This window comes from Talpa occidentalis, unplaced genomic scaffold (genome assembly GCF_014898055.3).
Source record: "Talpa occidentalis isolate TD23 unplaced genomic scaffold, MPIMG_talOcc4v2.1 talOcc4.6, whole genome shotgun sequence".
In the NCBI taxonomy this organism is placed as follows: domain Eukaryota; kingdom Metazoa; phylum Chordata; class Mammalia; order Eulipotyphla; family Talpidae; genus Talpa; species Talpa occidentalis.
In genome coordinates this window covers 45,043,300-45,051,651 of record NW_023604972.1, presented here as the reverse complement: position 1 = coordinate 45,051,651, position 8,352 = coordinate 45,043,300, and the positions used below count along the sequence as shown (strand labels likewise).

General features: G+C 36.6%; 1 pseudogene; it reads left to right on the top strand.

Moving 5' to 3' along the window:
• Nucleotides 1-282: 282 nt before the first annotated feature.
• LOC119260342 (hsc70-interacting protein-like) lies at nt 283-4,799 on the top strand (annotated as a pseudogene).
• The last annotated feature ends 3,553 nt before the right edge of the window (nt 4,800-8,352 follow it).

Genomic DNA, 8,352 nt, shown 5'->3' with positions numbered 1-8,352 from the left:
ATATTTGTAGTGGGTTGAATAGTGTCACCTAAAAAGTCGTGTCATGAAACCTCAGGATAGTCCTTATTTGAAAATAGTCTTTGTAAAAAAAAAGAAAGAAAGAAAGAAAAAAGTCTTTGTAGATACAATTAAGGTAAGGTTCAAAATAAGATCATACAGGATTATGTTAGGCCCTAGATCCAATACAGTGTCCTTCTGAGGCAAAAAAAGACAGAGTGATGCAGGGAAGAAGGCATGTGAAAACAGAGGAAGGGCTTGGAGTTATGCTGCCACAACCACGTCATGCCAGGAACCACCGTCCCTGAAGTAAGCAGGGAGAACTCTCCCCTACTGACTTGATTTTGACTACTGATACGCTACTGATACCTTGATTTTGGACTTCTGGCTTCCAGAATTGTAACAAAAATTTATTTTGTTTCACATCACCTATTTTGTCAAGGCAGCCCTGGGAGACTAACAGACTATCCTCCAACACCTGATGCAAAATATACCACTTTTTATGGCCTTTCCTCACCATCTAAGATAGAACTGCTTCTTCCCCGAACTCTGAAAAAGTTCTTGTTGTCTATGCCACTGCTGAGGACTCAGATTTTTATTGTGTGCATGCTTTTTAATCTTTCTTGAGTCTCTGATTAGCTTCTAGTTTATATGTTTATTTGTGTATATAATGCAAAACTTTTGTTCTAAAAGAATGTTTATATAGAGAGAGTATTTATGATTTTCTCAATTCTTACCTTCCATTTAGTGAATCCATTCCACAGATATTTATGGAGTGTCTATGACATGAGAGACACTGTTTTCTTATCTCTGAGACAAATCCTTGTGAAGCTTGCTTTCTAGTGAGAATAAGTTTATGTATTAGAAATCAAATGCCATAGTCTAGGCTGGTTTCTGTAGCTTTTCTTGTCCCTTTATTTTTGGGGCCCAGTTTCCAATGCTGGGATATTCTGGCATCCTTTCAGATTTTTCTCTTAACTGTCAAGACCCCAGAAGAGGGAATGAAATGATATGAGGGGCTTCTCATTTCTCTCAGGATGATTCTGCCTCATTCCATCCTGTGTCTTGAACTTCCCTCTGCCCATTTAAACATGTTTGTAAACTCTATTGGAGCCACTGTCTGGAGTACTTGTATTTGCAAGACTGGACGCAGGCTAAGAAAACAGGAAGCCACATGCAAATCTGGGCACCACATTAGCTGGGACCCAACACTTTGGGTTAGTCCCAGACAGGTGGCAGAAACCACCCTTGCCAGGATACATGGATCATCAGCTGTTTGTTCTCCATTGCTGCCAAAATAAAGGATTCTTGGTTTTATAAGTGGGGACAAATGCCAGGCACTAGGACCACCTCTATGGTTCCCATTTTGTCAGCAGAAATGTGTAGAACAAAGATGATGTTTCCTGTCTGGGTTTTATTTTCAGTTCCAAGGAAAACTGATTGATATGAGAGCTAGTCTCTTTGTAGCTAATTTGAGGAATGGGGGTGGGTGGTGGTAGAGACAATACCAATGCATCAATCAAGCTGCTCAATAGGCCCATGCATGTTGAAAGTATAATACTTAATTGTTTGAGAATGTAGCAAAATAGCGCTTGCATAAACTGTTATTGGGAGAGTGTACAGCAAATTGATACAAATTTTATACCCAAAAAGCCTTAAAATGTTCATTCTCTCTAATCAAAAATTCTATTTCCAGCAATTTATCCTGAAAAAAATAATTTTCTATTTACACAAAGACTCATTCAGGAAGATCTTCTTTGCTGTATTATTCACAATAATGAAAGTCAACACAATGTTTAATAATACAAAAATGGCTAAATTTACAATGTTATATTTATATATTAGAATATGAGATAGCCCTTTAAAATGATATTAAAGAGCCTCTCTGGTGGCGCAAGGGGTTAAGCACAGCACTGTGAAGCTATTCACAATCTCTGCAGCATGAGTTCGATCCCCCAGCTGGCCAGGGAGCTACCCACATTGCGCAGCAGACCTCTCCTGTCTCGCCCGCTGCTCCCCTCAGCAGTGTATTTTAGTCAGTCTGCCTGTTCTGTTCCCCATTCTGCATCTGGTGAATCCTCTCATTCCCTGCACCTCTGGCCTGTACCCCAGTTCTATTATGCATAAATAAATAAACCTTTAAAAAATACTTTTAAAAAATTTTAAAAAAATGATATTAAAGATTGTAAAATGTTAATAACTTTTAAGTTAAGTGATGAGTACATGAGGGAAGATTAGTTATGTCATTCGCTATATCTTGGGAGTACAGTTGAATCTCTCCACAATAAAAGCTAAAAATTCTTGTTTTCAAAGAATGTATACATTTAATGGAAAATGATTATAAGATTAAGTGGAAAGGAAGGCATATTACTAAACAGTATAGATGTATGGTAGAATTTTATAAGATTTAAGTTCTGTAAAATACACATGCAAACCTGATATACATTTTTAATAAATATATATAACAATGTACATAATATATATTTATAATGCATATATTAAGAGTGATTACTTTGTGATACAAATATAGAAACTAGATTTTTCTTTATATACTTGTTCATATGTTTCCTTTCATTTAATAAGCATGTATTACTTTTATAGGCAACAACCATATTTTAATATTAAAAGGGAGGAGAGTCTAACAGGTCTGGGTTGGGCTTATGACTTACTGGCAAGTTTCTTTGTTGTGCCCAAGATCAGCAGACTCGGCCAGCATAGCCTCCAAGAATCCAAAGACAGCCGATGCAAATACAAAAGGGAGTTTATTACAGACTCGAGTCCGGCCTCACGGCACCTACCAACGCAGTGGCGAGTATCGAGAGCCCCGAACAATGGAAGCAGGGGTCTTAAATAGGTTCACAAGCAGGTGCGAATTTTGAAACAAGCCAGCAATTACTCATTGGCTACTACAAAGGCATTTTGTCACGCGTGGTTACAGTTTCAAACTGATTGGACGGTTAGAGATGCTGTCCCATTTATGGACAGGACTGCCCTCATTGGCGGCTGGGGTGGTCTGCTTTTTCGTCACCAAGTGGAGTGAGGGTTGTGACTGTTGAAACTATCTCTGGAATGCGGCTGTACAAGGACTAACATATCAAGGTGGAGGATATACAAAATGGCGAAACCTTGGCTAAGCTTGGTTCCACATTCTTAACCTCCTCAAGCCTCAGTTTTGTGTCTATAATAAGAAAAACATTACCTGCTTTATGAGGTTTGTATGAAGATTAAATAAGGCAATGCTTTGCTTTTAAATGTGAAATATAATAGGCAGTAACAGTTAGAAATGTTATCTTAATAAAAATCAGTTCTTCTACTGTGGTTATGATAGCACAACTGGTATGCCGGAAGTTGATTTGCCTTCTGCAATAAACAACTAGAAAACTGGACAATATGTGTGAAACAACTGTTTTCAGACTTCAGGTAACAAGCGAGTATAAATGTGATTCCTGAGAGAAGGAATACAAATATGTTGAGCTCTCTGATTGCCCTGATTTTCTGGACTATAGTATTGGGAGTGGGGGCATTAAGCAGCCCTGCAGGCAGCCTTGCTGAAGTGAGAACAGAGACATAGATCAGAGTTTAGAGAGGATGAGGCAACTGGAGTTTGTGGGGCAAATTACCAGAGAAAAAGAGCCAGAAAAAAAAAGTAGAGACCCCTAATGACCTGCGAAACATTATCAAACAATTTACCACATGTAATTTGAGTCCCCAAAGGAGGAATATAGAAAATACAGTCAAAGAAGAAATAACTGAAATTTTATATTTGTTATTTTAAAATGCATATATTTACCAGGATCCATTTCCTTTACACAGTCACACAGCACAAGCAGCTTCCCTGCTGCTTCCTGGCCTTAGATCCCTACAAAAAGAGGGGATAAAATACCACCTGCTACTCATAAAACTAAATCAAAAGAATATGTCAAGGAAGAAAAAACAGATAGCAACAAGGCAGGGAAAACATGAAGACAGAGGAACCATCAAGTGAGGGAAGTGATCTAGAATTTGACAATGAGGTATGACTGAACCAGACATTGATGCCTATCAAGAAATGGGAGATGAAAATGTAGAGATACCTAAGGAAAAGACAAATCAGGCAAATGAGAATAAAGTGGCCATCATGGATCCATAAATAATGGTGAGTACAGAAAACATTGACTTATTCACAGATGACATCAAGCTGAATGTTTGCTTGGCCATTTGTATGCTAAGTGAGCCAGTGTCTTCATCAAATTATGGAAGCCAAATGCGGACGTCTAAGAGCATCAGAGCTATTGAAATAAATCCTGATTCTGCTCAAGCTTACAAGTGGTGAGGGAAAACATGCACTTCTGGGCCATTTAAAAGAAGGAGGCTATGAACTTCCCTGCAGTGTAAACTGGATTATGATGATGATGCTAGTATAATGCTAATGGAAAAATATAATGCTAGTGTCCAGAAATCGCAAAACATTGGAAAAAGTATAAGGGAAAGCAAAAAGAGTAAGTGATCAAAGAAAGAACAGAAATGTTTAAGAAGGCTCAGGAAGAAGATGAGAGTCCTGAGGGAGGAAGAAGTCAGATGACAGCCACAAACTCAGTATGGTTCTTTTCCAGATGGCTTTCCTGGGGTAATGCCTGAAGGAATGCCAGGCTCAACAAAATTCTTGGAGATCCAGAGGTTCTTGCAGCCATGCAGGATCCAGAAGTTATGGTGGCCTTCCAGGATGTAGCCCAGAATCCAGAAAATATGTCAGAATATCAGAATAACACAAAGGTTATGATCTTATCAGTAAATTGTCAGTGAAATTTGGAGGTCAAGTGTAATGCCCGCTGACAAATAAAAGCCTTGCTAAAGGAAAAGCAACTTAGATCACCTAATGGACATAGCAATTGCACAAATAATCCCTACCCCTCTGCCCCAAATGCAGCCGAAACATTTTAGAGTGGTTTGCCATTACACTGTTCATTCAATAATGTTTTCCTACTAGGATTTACAACTTTAAGTATTTTTTAAATCTTAAAAATATTTAGAACAAATTAAAAGGGTGTGTTGATCTCTACATTTTTTCTTTACTAATCACTTTTGTTTTTTTCTTTTAATTATTTGGGCAAGGAAGATAATTCACTATGGAAGATTCATTGTTCAGTTTGCATGAAATAAAGATTTATGAGCTGGAAAGGAGGAGATGCAATAAGTTCAACAAACTCTAAACAGGATAAACATAGAGAACAATATTAGGACACATCTTAATCAATTTGCTGAAAATTAATGATAAGTTGACTGTATTAAAAGTAGCCAGAAGGAAAGACACATGGATAGGGCCCTGCCTGGTGGCGCAGCAGTTGAGTGCTGGGCTGTGAAGCTGCCCGCAGCCTCTGCAGCACAGGTTCGATCCCTGGCCACCAGGCGAGAGTCCACACAGACCTCTCCTGCCGCCCGCCCGTTGCTCCCCTCAGCAGTATATTTCTCTGTCAGTCTGCCTGTTCTGTTCCCCGCTCTGGTGGATTCTCTCACCCTCCCGCGCCTCTGACTGTACCCAGTGCTTGTATAAATAAATAAATAAATCTTTAAAAAAAAAAGAAAAAGAAAGATACATGGATGGATCAGTGGATGGATAGCAAGATACACCCACTCCTCCCCACCCCCGGCCAAAAAAAAAAAAAAGAAAAAGAAAAGCACAATACATTCAGGGGAACAAAGATGAAAATTTCCACTGACTCCACCTGTAAAATCATTTACATTTAAAGACACAAATTAACATAGAAAGAAAATGCTATTTTAGAACTTTACATGGAATACATGTAACTTTGAAAAGTTACATGTAACTTTTTAAAATGAAGGTAAAATAAAGACACTATTAGGCAAAAAAAGTAATTGTTGAAAGTAATTTTGCCTGCATCAAAATAGCTAATGATCAGAATAAATAATTGCTAATTATTAGAAAGTATTGCCTATACTACAAGAAAGAGGGAAGTTCTTTATAAGCAAAAAGATACTAGTTCTACTCAAGTCAAGATACTTGAAAATAGTATGTGGGTAAAATTTTGCTCATTAATAAAATTTTCTTCAAAGGTATTTGATTATTTAAAACAAAATATCAATGTATTCAGGGTGAATAACATATGCCAAGGTAAAGGTTTAACAATGAAAGGGGGGATGAAAATAGTTCAAATACCTAACATTGTCTATGCAAAAGTATAATTTCATTTGAATGTAAATTGTTATAAAGTAAGGATGTACATAATAACTCTAGAACAACCATCATAAAAATAAAATAATCATACATAAGCCAATAGAGAAGATTAAATGGAACACTAAAAAGTACTTGATCTAAATAAGACAAAGAACATTAAAAAAGAACACTGAAGAGAAGGGGCAAATAGCAAGATGTAAATGTAAAACCAACAATATCAATATTTGCATTAAATAGAAATGGAATAAACACATCAATAAAAAACAGAAATTGTCAAGCTGGCAGAAGATAAGATCCATATAGTTTGTCTAAAAGAAATACACTCCAAATGTAAAGACAGAGTTCAAAATTAAAGCACAAAATAAAATATACTACCAGATATTGATAAAAAATAAAGGTATACTACAGTAAACTTAGGAAAAAAGCACATGACTAATGACAAAAGGACATTTCATAATCACAAAAAAGTTCAGTTTATTATGAAGAAAAACCAATCCTAAAGGTCAAGCACATAGTAACAGAGTTTCAAAAATACACAAAGTAGAAAGTGACAGAATTAAAAGAACTAGACAAATCCACATTATAATGAGAGATTTCAATACTCCCCTCTCAATAATTGATAAAATAAATATATAGACAACCTTAAGGACATAGGTTTGAAATGACTATCTACTGACATGATCTAATTGGCATAGATAAAATATTATATGTAAGGGTAGCAAAATACATATCCTTTTAAGTACATAAAATCATATGCTAGGTTATAAAGTAAATATTAATAAATTTTAAATGAATGTTTTATGATAATTAAATGAGAAAAATTTATGTGTGAAATCTCTACATATTTGGAAATTAAATAAGATATATCTAAGTAACACATGGTCAAGAAGAAATTATGAGGGAAATTAGAAAATATCTCAAATTGAATGATAAGATACAAAATATCAGAATTTCTGGGATTTAGTTAAAGCAATATTTAAAGGGAAATTTATATGTTTAAATTCTTATAGTAGATTCAAAAAGTACTAAAACCAATATATACACTTCCACCCTAAAAAGCTAAGATTGAAGATCAAAATAAGTGGAAGTTGGAAAATAATGAAAAGAGCAGAAACTAGTGAAATTAAAAGTGGACCAAAAGGGCCTCCCCGGTGGCGCAGTGGTTGAGCGCTGGGTTGCGAAGCTGTCCGCCGCCTCTGCGGCGCCGGTTCGATCCCCGGCTGCTCCCTGGCCACCGGAGGAGGGCCCCACATAGCGCGCAGACCTCTCCTGCCGCCCGCTGCTCCCCTCAGCAGTGTACTTCGGTCCTTCTGCCTGCTCTGCTCCCCGCTCTGGCTCTGGTGAATTCTCTCACCCTCCCGGGCTTCTGACTCTGCCCAGTGCATGTATAAACAAACAAACAAACAAAAAAAAAAAACAAATAAATAAATAAATAAAAACATGCCTCTATTACAAAAAAAAAAAAAAAAAAAAAAAGTGGACCAAAAAACCAAGTGAAATAAATGTTGGTTAATTAGAAGAGTTAATACAATTGATAAACCTGTCACTGAACCAAAGAGGTAAAAAGGGCACAGAGCACAAGCTATCACTAACAGAAATGATAAGAGTGTTTGACAGTACATTTGATAACTTAGATGAAACCGAGAAATTCTTTGAAGACAAAAATAAGTGAACATAACAAGAAATGGAGTGTAATATTTCAGAGCCTGGACATTGGAGTCTAGCTGCTGGGGAGTGTGATCTGGGCTCTTTGACTTATCAGCTGTGTGAATTTGGGCAAATTCCTTAATTTCTCTGTGCCTTGGATTCTTCTAAAAAATCGGGATAATAGGGGTTTTGTGAAGATGAAATGAGTAATTTTGTAAAGCTCTGTGCCTGATACAATATAAGTGTTAGTTTTAAACTCTACTTAAATCTTACAAGGTTTTTGGAACAAAATGGACCAATCTTGAGGTGATTAAGTTATGTGAAATCAGTCAAAAAGTGCACGTCAGATTTCAGGTGGTCTCACTCATTTGCAAAATACAAATACCCAAAAAACAATTATATGCAAATAACAGAGGAAATAAAACTCTGAACTTGGCAAAAAAAGAAGATAATGTTTACTAGAGGGAATAAGGGAAAGAAGCAGATGGGGTATGGTCACAGGGCATGTGGTGAAGGAAATAAAAAAATAATAACAA